This window comes from Schistocerca gregaria, chromosome 10 (assembly GCF_023897955.1).
Source record: "Schistocerca gregaria isolate iqSchGreg1 chromosome 10, iqSchGreg1.2, whole genome shotgun sequence".
Taxonomy (NCBI): domain Eukaryota; kingdom Metazoa; phylum Arthropoda; class Insecta; order Orthoptera; family Acrididae; genus Schistocerca; species Schistocerca gregaria.
The window spans coordinates 165,297,288-165,313,809 of record NC_064929.1 but is presented as its reverse complement, the minus strand read 5'-3'; the positions used below and the strand labels follow the sequence as shown (position 1 = coordinate 165,313,809).

General features: G+C 45.4%; 1 pseudogene; it reads left to right on the top strand.

The window, feature by feature from the left end:
* Nucleotides 1–7,823: 7,823 nt before the first annotated feature.
* LOC126293854 (5S ribosomal RNA) lies at nucleotides 7,824–7,941 on the top strand (annotated as a pseudogene).
* Nucleotides 7,942–16,522: the final 8,581 nt, after the last annotated feature.

The window sequence follows — 16,522 nt, the reverse complement described above, 5'->3', positions numbered from 1 at the left end:
CCACTCCGCCCCCACCCCCTGCCACCCACTGGGCGCCGTCTTTTCCACGCCATTCTGACCCCGGCAGGCTTTCCTAATTCGCCCGCCCCAGCTGAGTCCCGCAGCACAGCAGCTAACGGAGCGGAAATCTGTATGGCGGGTTGCCGCGCAAATCACGGCAAGTAGCTAGCTGGCTGGCTCGCCTGCGTACGACGGTAGCTACCGCTGCGCCCCGCACATTGCGGAATTTACCGCTCAGGGTGGCGGCCGAGCGCCGCTACACAAAAGGCACTGGAGACCGCCGGCCCATTCCCCGAAAAGCAGAATTCCCAGGAGCGCCAGCTCGCTTTTGTCTCCCCGCTCTCTTCAAAATCCCATAGGCCGAGACGTGTTTTATAGACTATTTAATGTATCTGAGGCCTTTGTTCCGCTGTAAAAAGCTCTAACGATGTAGGATATCACTGTCAGAGTCGGTCTCAGTAAAATCCTTCTGGGTGGGTGATGCCTAACGTACGATAATAAGCAGATAGAAGAAATGGACAGTCTTAAATTCTTCGGAATTACAGCTTGAAAATAAATTCAACTGGGAGAAGCACACCACACAACTGCTGAAGTGTCTTAACAAATCTCTATTTGCAATGCGAATTGTCAGAAATAGGGGATGTAAAAATGAAAAAGCTGGCGTACTATGCTTACTTTGATTCCAATGGAGAGAAGTCTTCCGAAGTAAGAGTGATTTCAGTTGTGCCGCAGGGGAGTGTCATAGGACCGCTACTATTCACAGTATACATAAATGACATTGTGGATGACATGGGAAGTTCACTGAGGCTTTTTGCAGATGATGCTGTGGTGTATCGAGAGGTTGTAACAGTGGAAAATTGTACTGAAATGCAGGAGGATCTGCAGCGAATTGACACATGGTGCAGGGAATGGCAATTGAATCTCAATGTAGACAAGTGTAATGTACTGCGAATACATAGGATAGATCCCTTATCATTTAGCTACAGTATAGCAGGTCAGCCACTGGAAGCAGTTAATTCCATAAATTATCTGGGAGTACGCATTAGGAGTGATTTAAAATGGAATGATCATATAAAGTTGATCGTCGGTAAAGCAGATGCCAGACTGAGATTCATTGTAAGAATCCTAAGGAAATGGAATCCGCAAACAAAGGAGGTAGGTTACAGTACGCTTGTTCGCCCACTGCTTGAATACTGCTCAGCAGTGTGGGATCCGTAACAGACAGGGTTGATAGAAGAGATAGAGAAGATCCAACGGAGAGCAGCGCGCTTCGTTACAGGCTCATTTAGTAATCGCGAAAGCGTTGCGGAGATGATAGATAAACTCCAGTGGAAGACACTGCAGGAGAGACACTCAGTAGCTGGGTACGGGCTTTTGTTAAAGTTTCGAGAAAATACCTTCACCGAAGAGTCAAGCAGTATATTGCTCCATCCTACGTATATCTGGCGAAGAGACCATGAGGATAAAATCAGAGAGGTTAGAGCCCACACAGAAGCATACCGACAATCCTTCTTTCCACGAACAATACGAGACTGGAATAGAAGGGAGAACCGATAGAGGTACTCAGGGTACCGTCTGCCACACACCCTCAGGTGGCTTGCGGAGTATGGATGTAGATGTAGATAATGTCATATGGGATCATTTTTTGGGGTAATTCATCAAGCCAAGCTAACGTTTTCCGGGAACAAAAACGTGCAGTAAGAGTTATATGTGGTGTGAACTCAAGAACATCCTGCAGAAGCCTGTTGAGGGAACTAGGGATACTAACTACTGCTTCCCAATATATTTATTCCTTAATGAAATTTGTTATTAAAAATATATCACTTTTTCAAACCAACAGGTCAATTCATGGAATTAATACTAGAAATAAGAATAATCTTCACAAGCATTTAAAGTCACTTACTCTTGTACAAAAAGGTGCGCTTTATTCAGGAACAGACTTTTTCAATAACTTGCCAGCAGCCATAAAAAGCTTAACAACCAATGAAATTCAGTGTAAGAGAAGCCTAAAGGATTTATTGGTGGCCAACTCCTTCTACTCCATTGATGAATTTCTCAGTAGAACCAACTGATATATAACTTCTGCACCATTTCAGTGCAATAATGCGTTCATTGTAAATGAGTATTGTAGTAGTTCTATTACGTGTTTATTATCTTATAAATAAAAAAATCTTTTTTTATTTTAAGTTCAGTGCATTAGTGTTTGTAAAAATATTGTTTCATGTAGTATTCATTATAAAAGACGACGATCATTCGACTTGGAACCTGTGAAGATACAGTAGCTTATTTGTTTCACTTGTAAACATTTCTCATCTAATATTGTTTTTCTGATATGTTCTACATCCTGGAGGACCTCCTCACTACGGATCAGTTGGAATGAAAGTAAATATAATCTAATTTCAAAGTAGAGGGTGACCTAAAAGTCCGTAAATATTTCAAACTGCAGTAATTCACGGAATAATGCATGAAGATACGTAAAAATTGACATACACGCCTGAGGTGACGTGGGTCTTTATTCGAACCAAAAACGAATTCCAAAACTGGCCAAAAGAAGGCTTTAGACAGCAACACATAAGTGATGCCATATGAGAATCATGTATGAAACGAGCTGTAGTGAGAGCACAGGAGCTAACGGAGTGGAAATACACAAGGCGGTTTTCACGCAGATCAAGGCAGTAGCAACCGCGTCTGCAGAATCGCGCTGCTGCTATGGTCGCAGGTTCGAATCCTGCCTCGGGCATGGATGTGTGCGATGTCATTAGGTTAGTTAGGTTTAAGTAGTACTAAGTCTAGGGAACTGACGACCTCAGATGTTAAGTCCCATAGTACAGAACTTACGGCTCAGAGTAGCAGCCGACCAGCTATTGTAGCTTATGATACTATCACCATAAGAAGGCTCTAAGCACTGTGGGACTTATCTGAGGTCATCAGTTCCTTAGGCTTTGAACTACTTAAACCTAACATTCATACATACAATGATTTTTATAAATATATAGAACTGAAAGTGGCTGGGTATATTGACATGCTTTATGAAAGAAGATTTTCAAATAAATTTTACAAAATCTCTGACAGGGTACTTGGCTGTGTTAATCATATCTTCGGTATTTGTGTGTCGAAGTTTTATCAAAGAACTTCGAGAGTTTAATACAAGACTAAGCATAGGTATTAAGACAGTGACCAGGAAATTTCCTAATACGTTATAACTGAAGGAGGAAAAAAATTAGTACGCTGGGGAAAGGCAAAGCAGTTTTTCTATTACCTTGTATCACAGTTTCAGCGACGTCGTGGACTCGTTAAGAAACTGGAGCTAGATGCTGGAGGACTGGGGTTTAATTCCATGCATGGCTATCCTCTCATAAATTTTTATTGTATTTCTCAAGTAGCCTGAGGAAATCCCACGAAGGTTCCATTGAAAAGGCCTCGGAGAGGGGCATAGGGTGGTGCCTATTAGGCAGCTGATTGGCACGATTACAGAGAGGAATAAGAAAACAAACTGCTGCGCCAGGATGGTTGCACACTGAAACTGCTTGTTAGCTCAGTACATGCAGCTAGGGCAGCAATGATAGCATTATCTCGTTTTAGACATAGGCTAGTCAAAATTCATTCATGGTCAACCATACAGAATGTCTGAGTGGTGGAAGTCTGAACTACTTGGTCTGACGAGCTGAAAAGACCTCAAAAAAAACTCTTTCACACAAAAAAATTGAAAATGTTATTTTTTTATTTACAGGGATCAGTCGAGCAAAAAAAGTGACTAATAATAATAATTTCATAGTTTGTGACTTGGTGGTTATGTGGGAAACTAACAGACTATAGATCGACATTTCTGCTGTGCAACTTCTTGTAGGTCCTCGCATTTCTTCTGTCACTTACCAGCTTTGTCAGTTTTGCAATAATTTTGTTAATGTGAATTTGAAAGCAGCCCTAAGGTTTGAGGTCCACGTTGTACTGCAGTTAATCGCATAGCTAGCTAGCTGGCTGGCTGGGGAAGACAGAGCCGTACCACCTATGACAGGACAACACCTAATAACGTACAGTGGTGTAACTTCAGTAAGTAAGGCAACACATTTTTCTGAAAGCAGATTGGTTTACCCAGTGTTCCAATACGCCGTGTGTTGTGGTTGGCAGGAGAGCCAACACCGTGCTACTAAAGGAGGCCGAAATGCACGCGTCTTATGAAACGGCTTCACAGAGACGTTTCGACACAAGAGGTAATTTAAAATCAATACCTATGATCAAAGCGCGACTCGAATCGGCGACCTACATGACCCTATGAGGTCTGGAAGGTAGCCATGGTTGTTTACATCTAGGCTTTTTGCTACTCATCGCCTTCTCGAGGACAGAGTAGCAACGAGGAAAGAAAAGTGGATACTAAAAGTGAAGTCCAGTGCGCAGCTGGAGAGCTTTGTCACTCAGATGGAGGCGGTCCGTCACCTCTGCCCTCCCTGTTTATTCGTCGGACCCCGGAGCGCACACGCGGCGCCGTATTTATTTAGGGATTTTTCCCTTCTTTAGACTGGCGCCTCCCCCCCCCCCCCCCTCCCCCGCCGCCTTACCCCGTCTCGCCCCTCGCCCCTCGCCCCCTGCCCCTTGTTAAGCGCAGCCAGCGGCGCCATTGTAGTCTCGGCAATTTGATTTACGCCCCTATTGTCCCCCGCGACTGACGGGCGCCCGGCGTACCTCAAGCTAAGAACGCATTACTTCCACACCGCACAGTCAGCGACACTAACAACTGCTGTACAGCGTGCCGAACACTGCGTTTCTCTACCGACAAAATTTCAAGAAAATATTTCGAAATATACCGGGTGATAGTTACTAAACTATACGAAAAGAGACTTAATTTAATTACCAACTAAGGAGTGCACGCACTTTATTCCACATGTAAATGATTACTACAGATATTCGGATTTACGTTATTACGTCTTCTACACTACTGTCCGTTAAAATTGCTACACCAAGAAGAAATGCAAATGATAAACAGGTATTCATTGGACAAATATATTATATTTGAACTGACAAGTGATTACATTTTCACGCAATTTGGTTGCATAGATCCTAACAAATCAGTACTTCGAACAACCACCTCTGGCCGTAATAACGGCCTTGATACGCCTGGGCATTGAGTGAAACAGAGCTTGGATGGCCTGTACGTGTACAGCTGCCCATGCAGCTTCAACACGATACCACAGTTCATCAAGGGTACTGACTGGCGTATTTTAGCGAGCCAAGTTGCTCGGCCACCATTGACCAGACGTTTTCAGTTGGTGAGAGATCTGGAGAATGTGCTGGCCAGGGCAACAGTCGAACATTATCTGTATCCAGAAAGGCCCGTACAGGACCTGCAACACGCGGTCGTGCATTATCCTGCTGAAATGTAGGATTTCGCATGTATCGAATGAAGGGTAGAGCCATGGTTCGTAAAACATCTGAAATCTAACGTCCACGGTTCAAAGTACCGTCAATGCGAAAAAGAGGTGACCGAGGCGTGTAACCAGTTGCACTCCACACCATCACGCCGGCGGTTACGCCAGTATGGCGATGATGCATACACGCTTCCAGTGTGCGTTCACCGCGATGTCGCCAAACACGGATACGACCATCATGATGCTGTAACCGCAGCCATGGTCTCCGAGCTGATAGTCCACACTGCTGCAAACGTAGTCGAACTGTTCGTGCAGATGGTTGTTGTCTCGCAAACGTCCCCATCTGCTAACTCAGGGATTCAGACGTAGCTGTACGATCTGTTACAGACTTGCGGATAAGATGCCTGTCATCTCGACTGCTAGTGATACCAGGCCGTTGGGATCCAGCACGGCGTTCCGTATTACCCTCCTGAACCCACCGATTCCACATTCTGCTAACAGCCATTGGATCTCGACCAACGCGAGTAGCAATGTCGCGATACGATAACCGCAATCGCGATAGGCTACAATCCGACCTTTATCAAAGTCGGAAACGTGATTGTACGCATTTCTGGTCCTTACACGAGGCATCACGACGACGTTTCACCAGGCTACGACAGTCAACTGCTGTTTGTGTATGAGAAATCGGTTGGAAACTTGCCTCATGTCAGCACGCTGTAGGTGTCGCCTCCGGCGCCAACCTTGTGTGAATGCTCTGAAAAGCTAATAATTTGCATATCACAGCATCTTCTTCCCGTCGGTTAAATGTCGCGTCTGTAGCACATCATCTTCGTGGTGCAGCAGTTTTAATGGCCAAAAGTGTATATACCTGCCATCATTAGCGATGCTATGGCGCAAACGAATAGCGAAATTCTGCATGACCTGCTGAAGTGTTGGAACATCGATGCCATCGATGAGCTCCTGAAGGACTGGCAATGGTTTTGGGGTTATTGTTGTACACTCTTTCTTTAAGGGCACCACACCGTGGTTCAGGTCCAAAAAAAAATCGAAATGGTTTCTCATATACGATATGTGCAGAATTAGTCATGCCAGTGTCACAACACTGTTAATGTCCAAGACTACGTTTATTTCGAAACACCACAGTTGAGACGTCAATTACAAAATGATAGACCGCTTTCGTTTGATCCCTCGTTTGATTTTACCAGTTCGGATACGTAAGTTCTGGTAAACAGCATTTCGACAATAACAGTGTTGGTAGTGGGTCGCCGCTACCAAAGCGTACTGCATCTCCCCACTAGAAGCTGTTGGGTCTTTTCTTGTGTGAAGATATCTAAAAGCTTCGGTGTACTCCAGTCTTGTTGACAGCGTCGATGAACTCCGGGAATGCGTTGTGTATGATTGTCAATGCATTCGGAACACGCGTGGTATTGGTCCTATATACCATACTTCCCGAATGTTGCAAAACTCCAGTGCCAAATTTTTCTCGTTCTCAAACAGTGAGACCGGCTTCCGTGGCCGAGCGGTTCTAGGCGCTTCAGTCAGTAGCCGCGCGCCCGCTTCGGTCGCAGGTTCGAATCCTGCCTCGGGCATGGATGTGTATGATGTCCTTGGATTAGTTAGTTTTAAGTAGTTCTAAGTTCTAGGGGACTGATGACCTCAGATGTTAAGTCCCATAGTGTTCACAACCATTTGGATCATTTTTTTTTCTCAAACAGTGAAGAGCAAACAAACTGCTATTAAATATGGACTCGATCTCAGAAGGGCATTTTTAAAGGAAAAGCCCACTACTTAGGCACCCTGTAATAGTTTACAACCAAAAAATACCTTCACAAAAGTTTCCTGGTTATGTAGGTACAACGCTAGATATAGGACTCTTCCTTAAAAAACATAGTGTGTGTTGCGGGTATAAGTTCAGATAAATCTACTGATGACTCAGGACTCTATACTGAACAACACATCAACTTTTACTTCATTTTCAGTCTAATAATAACAACAATACGATTAGTATGTTTTTAGGTTGGTCAGTACTTCCATGCACTAGGGGCACATGCTTGCTATTAACGTTTATTTTCCCTCGAGCAGTGGGTTTGGTATTGAATTGTGGATGCATGTACGCAAAACAGGTAGTCTATACTAACAGTCGTAGTTCAGTTCATGGTGCAGTCATAACCGTTCAGGAAACATCAGGCATTAAACTGTGGTATCTGTTTACAAGAACACTGCTAGATGCAGAGGAAATAAACCCAACACAATGAAGTGGGTACATAGTACGGTATCTGTGATCAAAAAATCTGTCGCTATATCCCTTACACATTGTATACGGGAAAGGAGAGGAAAATGCCTGAACATTTGCGAAAGCGAATTAACACCCTTTTTTTGACACTACTTAGAGATCGAAACCAAAGTGGGACTCTGAAATCAAGTGCTCTCCCAATTCTAATGTCTGGTAGTATGACATGAGCCAACGGCCTTGTCGCAGTGGAAACACCGGTTTCCGTCAGATCACCGAAGTTAAGCACTGTCGGGCTGGGATAGCACTTGGATGGGTGACTATCCGGTCTGCCGAGCGCTGTTGGCAAGCGGGCTGCACTAAGCCCTTGTGAGGCAAACTGAGGAGCTACTTGACTGAGAAGTAGCGGCTCCGGTCTTGGAAACTGACGTACGGTCGGGAGAGCGGTGTGCTCACCACATGACGCTCCATATTCGCAATCAGTGAGGATGACACAGCGGCCTGTCGGCACCGTTGGGCCTTCACGGCCTGTTCGGGAGTAGTTTAGTTTCGTTTAGTATGACATGTGAGCTTACGCCCGAAACTCAAATTCAGAAACTGCAATTGGTTCAAAGCAAAATCTTTAGACATATCGTTAAGGCACCTCACTGTAAACTTGTACACCGCTATATATACTTTTGGCATTTTTTATTGTTTGCATATATATGAAAAATGCCGAGAAGTTATTTCTGAAGGTCAGCCTCTTTAGGAATACAATACCGATAACAAAGCCCAACCGAGACTTCAGAATATGTAGAAAGTATCAGCGAACCATCCCCAAACTGTGATATCAGTAAAGTAGTACCCTCAAACCAGACAGTACACAGTACGAATACTGCCAAATGGTCAGATTGCACAGAAGTTATAATTTGAACAAAAAAAGTTTTAGTCAGTCTTCCCGTTTTGTTACGACTATTTTCCTGCAATTTTACTGATATCATAAATACCAATTTTATTGTTAATAAGACCACTGCTTCATAATTTGGTCACGTTCTCACGTTTTGGGTCCCGCTGTTCCTCGGGAAGGAAGGAAGCAAGGAAGACTGGGACTAACCTCCCTTCGAATGGAGGCCATTAGAGACGGAGCAGAACCCCTGATTGTTTGAAGCGTGGGAACGAATAAACCGTGCCCTTTCAGGGGAATTATCCCTGCATTTGCGTGGAGCTATTCAGGGAATTCACGGGAAACCTGTACCTGGTTGGCTGTACGCGGATTTGAATCGTCGTCCTCCCGAATGCGAGTCCAGTGTGCTAACCACTGCGACACCTCACTCGGTGTGTTTTTCGGACCTACTATTAGAATAAGTTATCGATCAATAATATAGTTAGAAGTTGCTGCCATGTCTCGTTCGACGGGACGAAAATACTCGCAGAGTCACTTTGCCCCAACAGTTAACACGTCACTGACCTAGCACGTTTCAGGACTACACAGTGCCACAAACTATGTCTCTGGGTTGAGACAGGCTGCAATTAGATTCAAATGAAACTGCCTCGCTACTAATGACACGGACGTGTGTTCGTTCCACCTGTCCTTACGTTGCAAGCTAGGTACGAAATAGACAGTTTTCACAGTGTCCGTATATCTAGCTACCGCTTGATCGTAACAGCCTATTTCCTGTTATTCTCTACAGATGAAAACAAATAAAAAAATTTAGAAAAAACCAGGCGACCCAACTTCCAATCAGGCAGTCGCGCGGTTGATTAAAGAGTTTGTGATCGCAAACGCTGGACCAGCTGTTGAGGCGAGCTAAGCAGCGTTTTGGACGCCTGCTTCGGGAGTCGCTGGAAATTCCGGGAGGTGCTCATTAAACTAACATGAGGGGGCGGACCACGGCGCGACGAATTATGTGCGTGGTGCACGTCCAGCGCGAGGCGAGAGTAACTGCCCGCTGGTTAGCCGCACTAACAAGCGCTCGTTACGCCGGCGAATAAATAAATACGCGTCCGTCAAAGCGCTGTGTGTGTGTGTGTGTGTACGCCGGATGGCTGATCCGGTCGTTGAGTTGGCCGGCCGGACGCTGGCGTAATTACGCTACGGCGTTGGCAAGTGGCGCGCTCACAAAACCTCGTCATCAGACGTTTCCAGTATGTGCAAAGTCCTCCTCAGACACACCTGCGAAAATAAAGTTAAGACGTGAATTGTACGGGGCGTATGCATTCGAGTCAAGTTGGGCGGGATTATTTCATTTATTTGTTTGTTTATGCTTATACGATTACGAGGGGTGGTTCAAATGGTTCAAATGGCTCTGAGCACTATGCGACTCAACTCCTGTGGTCATTAGTCCCCTAGAACTAAGAACTACTTAAAGGACATCACACACATCCATGCCCGAGGCAGGATTCGAACTTGCGACCGTATCAGTCGCACGGTTCCGGACTGCGCGCCTAGAACCGCGAGACCACCGGGACCGGCACGAGGGGTGGTCACATCGCTTTACTTATCACCTTGGAAAAAAACAGGCCGTCACCATGAAACTTGTTGGTGCTGTTATTCCTTCCCATATAATCATACGACTGTGCGACGAGCCATTCCCCACGATGGGTGACTTAACAGAGACCTATGTTGTAGAATTCTGTATTTTGGGTGTGCAGGGAACGTTCCATCTCAGAAGTTGCCTCGACGTCATTCTGGAAGTGCCTGCTAAACAATCGTTTGTTCATCCGAGGAAACCAGAGAAAGAACCGCTCACTGGTTGCTTTGCCAAGACAGTTCAACAAGGTGGTCTGCCACTTCGTTCTTCGTCATTCAGACTTGTTTGACCTCAACTGGAAGCCTCTCCTCGCCAAACCACTGTGCCCTGTCATGGGACATTGTTGCGGTACAATTCCATCAGCTCTTGCGCTGTGCAGCAGTATGCGTAAGATGGGTAGAAAAGAGCGGGTGTGCCTGATTTTGGCGTTGCGCGCAATTTGCTTCGCTTAGTTCTGCAGTTTCCTGGTCACTTCATGTAGTTCAAGCGATCTGAAAGGAAAGTTTAATTGGACAAGAGAACTGAGCAATGTTACTGTTTCTGCGGAGTTATGATCATAGTTTATGTAAGTGAGGCATTGAAATGATCCTTTACTTTCCTGATGGTTCAGATGGCTCTGAGCACTATGGGAGTTAACATCTGTGGTCATCACTCCACTAGAACTTAGAACTACTTAAACCTGACTAACCTAAGGACATCACACACATCATGCCCGAGGCAATACTCGAACCTGCGACCGTAGCGGTCGCACGGTGCCAGACTGAAGTGCCTAGAGCCGCTCGGACACACCGGCCGGCCCTACTTTCTGAATACGCAACTTAGTACACCTTACAAAAGACTAATGGCCGAGATACACATTGAGTTGATAAAAGTGATCGGATACCTCCCGATATCGTGTGGGTCCTCCCTGATTACGGCTTAGTACGTTAACTCGACGCGCCAGGGACTGAACAACTGAACAATTTGTTGAAAGACCCCCGTCAGAAATACTGCGCCAAGCTGCCAGTGTAGCCGTCGGTAGCTGCGAAATTGTTGCAGGTGTAGGATTTCGTGAAAGAACTAACCTCGCAATTACGTCCCATAAAAGTTTGTTGGCATTCTTGACGAGCGATCTCGGTGGCAAAGTCGAACTGTCCAGAATGTTCTTCAAACAAATCGCGAACAATTCTGGCCGGTGAGACGGGGCATTGTCATCCACAAAAATTCCATAGGTGTTTGATAACATGAAGTCTATCAATAGCTGCAAATAGTCTCCAGATACTCGGACATACCCATTTCCAGTGAATGATAGATTCAGAAGTCCCAGTCTATTCTTAGTAAACACAGCCCACGCCATTATATAGCTACCATCAGCTTGGACAGTGCCTTGTTGACAGCTTGCGTCCAAGGTTTCATGGAGTCTGCTCTGAATCTACCATCAGCTCCTGCCAACTGAAATCGGGGCTCATCTGATTAGGCCACGCTTTTCGAGTCTTCTAGGGTCCAACTGACATGGTCACGACCCCACAAGGGTGCTGCAGGCGACGTCGTGCTGTCAGCAAAGGCGCTCTCGTGGGTCGGTTGCTGCTATAGCCCATTAACGCCAATTTCGCAACGCTGTACTATTGGACATGTTTGCCATACGTCCCACATTGATTTCTTGCTATTATTTCACGTTGTGTTGCTTGTCTCTTAGCACGGACGACTTTAGGCAAACGCTGCTCCTCTCGGTCGCTAAGAGAAGTCTGTCGGACACTGCGTTGTCCATGATGAAATGTAATGCCTGAAATTTGGTTTCTCGACGCGTTCTAGACACTGTGTTCCTCGGAAGACATAATCCTCTAACGATTTGTGAAATGGAATGTTTCATGGGCCTAGCTCCATCTGCCGCTCCGCGTTCAAAGTCTGTTAATTCCCGTCGTGCGGCCGTAATCATGTCAGGAACCTTTTCACATGAGTCACTTGAGTACAAATAACAGCTCCGACAAGGCACTGCCCTTTTACACCTTGTGTAGGCGAGAATACCGCCATCTGTATACGTGCATATCGCTGTCCTTTTTGTCAACTCAGTGTACAACTTCCACACTAATATGATTTTTAGCTGGCGTTCCCCAAGGAAGTGTTACAGACCCTATGTTGTTCCTGATTCATATAAACATTGTTTACACATGATGCTGTCATTATCAGAGGGACAGGACAAGTGCAAAATTATTTAGACTGAATGTCTGTCTGGTGCGAAAAGAGGGGTTAAGTAATGAAAAGTGTGAATTCATCCACAGGATTACTAAAAGAAACCTGCAAAATTTCGGCTACACGAAGAACCACACAAAGTTGAAGGCTGTGAATTGAGCTATATACTTACCACAAATACGAATAACGTAAACTGGAACAATCACACAAGGACCTGAGAAAAGCGAACCAAAGATTGTGGATGATTGACAGAACACTTGGAAAATGCAGCAGGTCTATTTAAGAGACTGCTAACACTAGGCTTGTCCACCCCCTTCTGGAGTATTTTTACGCGGTCTGGGATCCGCATCAGATAGGATAGACGGAGATCGTCTAAAAAGTTCAAAGAAGGGCATAATATCGCAAAATAGGGGGGAGGGTGCTACGGAACTGGAGTTGCAATCATTAGAATCAATGCATTTTTCGTTGGGGCAGAATCTTCACGTGAAATTTCAGTCACCAAGTTTCTCCTCCGAGTGCGAAAATATATCGTTGGTGCCTAAATATTTTAGGGAGAAATGATCATTGTCACCAAATAAGAGAAATCAGAGCTCGCACCGACAGATTTGTGTTCCCTTTTCCCGCGCGCTGTCCGAAAGTGGAACAGTAGAGAAGTAAATTTTAGGAGGTTCTTTGAATCCTCTGCCAGGCAATTAATATTGAATTGAAGGGTAGACACTGCAAAATTCCAAATCTTTGTTAAGTCTGCACATAAAATAATATATATTTCCGACTCCGAAGACAAAATCTTACAAGCAGTCTTCCCACAAGCGAGAATGGAAAGAGGTATGACAGACAGTCGAAGCCAAAAAATTTATTATTTACTTCGATGACAAAAACAGAATCTAAATTGACTGATTCACATCTTCATATAAAATTAACAAAATTTTAGTAGTAATATTCTAAAGAACTTTTATTTTAGTTTATGTAGTTGTGTTTCTACTCGCATACAGTATATAGTAACCAGCAATGCACATAACACTACCTTTATTAGGTAAAAGCGTACTTTCGCAGCGTTTTTTCGCAGGTTTAATAAACCAACACATAACATAGACTTTAGTCATCAGCAATATATTCTCCTTCTCTATTCACAACAGTGTGTTAACGCCACGATAACTTCTAGATCCCGCGTCTGTAGAAGTCACGTGGAGTTGAGACGAAGAACTCGTAGAGCCATATTGGAAGCGTGATTTCATCCGGAAAGGAATGTTGTTCGATAGAGAGCGGAGAAGGTGAAAATCTGGGGGCGCAAGATGCGGTGGATTAGCTGGGTGCGGAATGACTTGCCCACACAACTCATGTCTAGCATTTTTTTTGTCAATTCAGCAGACTGCGGGCGGGCGTTATAGTGGAATAGTTCCACTTCACGCAGTCTTCTGGTCGTTGTTCTTGGATTACGTCTGCGAGACGTCTCAAATGCTGAAAATAAATGTCAGCGGTGATAGTCACAGCTCGGGGAAACAATATGCAGTACACCATACGGTCGCTGTTCCTCCAGATTGATAAAATCACGTTTCGTGCATGCGCGCAGGTGTTCGTACGGGGAGTTGCTGCTTTATTTTGACTAAACCATTCCTTCCTTCCTTTTATGTTAGCGTAAAGAGACATCATTTCTCATCATCAGTAACGACCCCGGGTAGGAATGATCGTTATTGTTCATGACTCAGTTGATGATGGGGAAGCAGAGTTGCACAATGGCAACGCACTGGCTTTTGTGAATTTTGCTTAGAACCTGCAGTACCCTAACACCCAATTTTTCAACTTTCCCCACTGCATGAAAAAGTCGCACAGTGGCATTGCGATGACAGTTTATCACATCTTCCAGTTGTCGAGTACTCTGACGTGGATCATTGTGGGTTACTACATTTGAACTATCTTCATCAAACTCCGAAAATCTTGTTGGACGTCGAGAGTCTCTAGTGTCGAAAAGATCGTCCTTGAAACGAGAAAACCAGTTTGTTCAAGTGTTTTATCCAACGAATGTTTCTGGCTGCCCTCTGCTGTTGACACCCCTCCATGGAAGTCGAACAGAAGAATATGTCGGAAATACTCAAATTTCTCAACTTGCCACTCCATATGTAACGTCCATAGCTCCACTCGGTATCTCCAAATGAGAAAATTACAATATGTGAACACAAATAGCAACAATGTACTGCAGATAAAAAATGGCAATCGATAAATAAACCCATAGCAACCGGAATTCCGACATACAAAACTAAACCGCTACAAACGTATGCACCATCCCAACACGTGTAATTAGTTTTGTGTCAGGTTATTGTCTTACTAACGAAATGATAGATACCGAGCGGTGTCAGAAATTTCATAAAGTGTATTAGATTTGATTTCGTCACAGTATGTGGAAATGTATCAGCAAAAGACTTCCAGTAGAGCTTTCATTAGCAACATATCACGTAGCTGTATTTAGAATATTCCCTCATTTATAGGCCAGACGGTGTGACCGAGCGGTTCTAGGCGCTTCAGTCTGGAATCGCACGACCGCTACGGTCGCAGGTTCGAATCCTGCCTCGGACATGGAAGTGTGTGATGTCCTTAGGTTAGTTAGGTTTAAGTAGTTCTAAGTTGTAGGGGACTGATGACTTCAGATGTTAAGTCCCATAGTGTTCAGAGCCAATTTGAACCATTTGAACGTTATTTACAAATTTCTGTACTCAGCGGACGACTTCGTGTTTACCCTGTACTACTTGTCCGAGGCGGTGAAGTCACTGGTTGGCTTACCTACACCCTACACTCCGGGTCGCACCTTACTCCCTTCCCCACCGGCAGGAGCGACCGGTGGCGTCCCGTCGGCAGACAAAGTCTCGCACGCGGCGGATTTATTAACATAATCCGGAATGCCGTCCTAGCTTGGCGCTCTACGGCCGCCACGAATCGTGACGAATGTTGCCGACACCGCTGGCTGCGCGGCCGGAGTGAGATTAAAAAATATCGGCCCGAGAAATAAACAAGCACTCTGGCCGCCGCGGGAGAGAGGGAGGGACGACTCCGCTGTGAGTTACGCGTCACGGCCGCCAGGCTTCGAAACGAATCGCTCCGTGTTCTCCTGGCTGCGAGGCGACCTCGTAAAACAACCCGCCGCCGAGCGCCCCGTGCAGTTGGAAACGTTGAGCAGTTGGACCAGTTTCGCGGGAAGTCGCGTTTCACAGAAGATGGGGGCAGCCTCACGCGCTTTACTTCCAAAAAATGCTGCAAGCGTTACGCTGCTGGCAAAAGGGCACAGTGGTATAAGACCTCCAGTGGCGATCTGGTGGAACGGGTTTAAAACTCCCGTGTGGCCTTCCTGAAGAATTATGTCTGTAAATGAATAAAACTAAAATTAAACTCCGCCTGCACAGGCCATGAAGGATCAGCGGTACCGACCGGCCGCCGTGTCATCCTGAGCCACCAGGCGTCACTGGATGGGGATACGCCGGGGCATGTGGTGAGCACACCGCTCTCCAGACCCTGTGTCAGTTTACGAGACCGCAGTCGCTACTTCTCAGTCAAGTAGCTCTTCAGTTTGCTTCACAAGGGCTGAGCGCACCCCGCTTGCCAACAGCGCTCGGCAGACCGGATGGTCACCCATCCAAGTGCAAGCCCAGCCCGACAGCGCTTAACGTCGATGATACCTACAGGGAGGACTATTTTAATGTGCGTTCGTGAAGGGTAGTAATTACGTTTCAATTATTTCCTGGGGAAAAAACACAGTACAGCTGCGACCACGATAGTGACAGTCCCCTATGTAACCTCTTAACTCCTGAGTTACAAAAATTCGCACGAAATTTTTCCTTTCATGTTTTTCAGCAAACTAATATTCAAGCATGGCACAAATGCAAATGAAATATTTTAGACGATTAAATAAGTCAGTAATGAAGTCCCACATACACACAAACCTTGAGTCCCACCCCGAACGAAATGGCACAGTGGCTTGCACACTCGACCCGCACTCCGGAGGACCAAGGTTCAAACCCGCGTCCGGCTATCCAGATTCACGTTTTCCGTGATTTCCCTAAAAGGCTTCAGGCATATGACGGGAAGCTTGCTTTCAAAGGCCACGGCCGATATCCTTCCCCATCCTTTCCTTATCGAGCTTCTGCTCTGTCTCTAATGACCTCGTTATCGACGGGTAGTTAAACACTAATCTCGTCCTCCTTTTCATGTCTCACTTACCGTGAAAACGTACTACTTTGTGTTATCTTTCACCTTTGTTCACT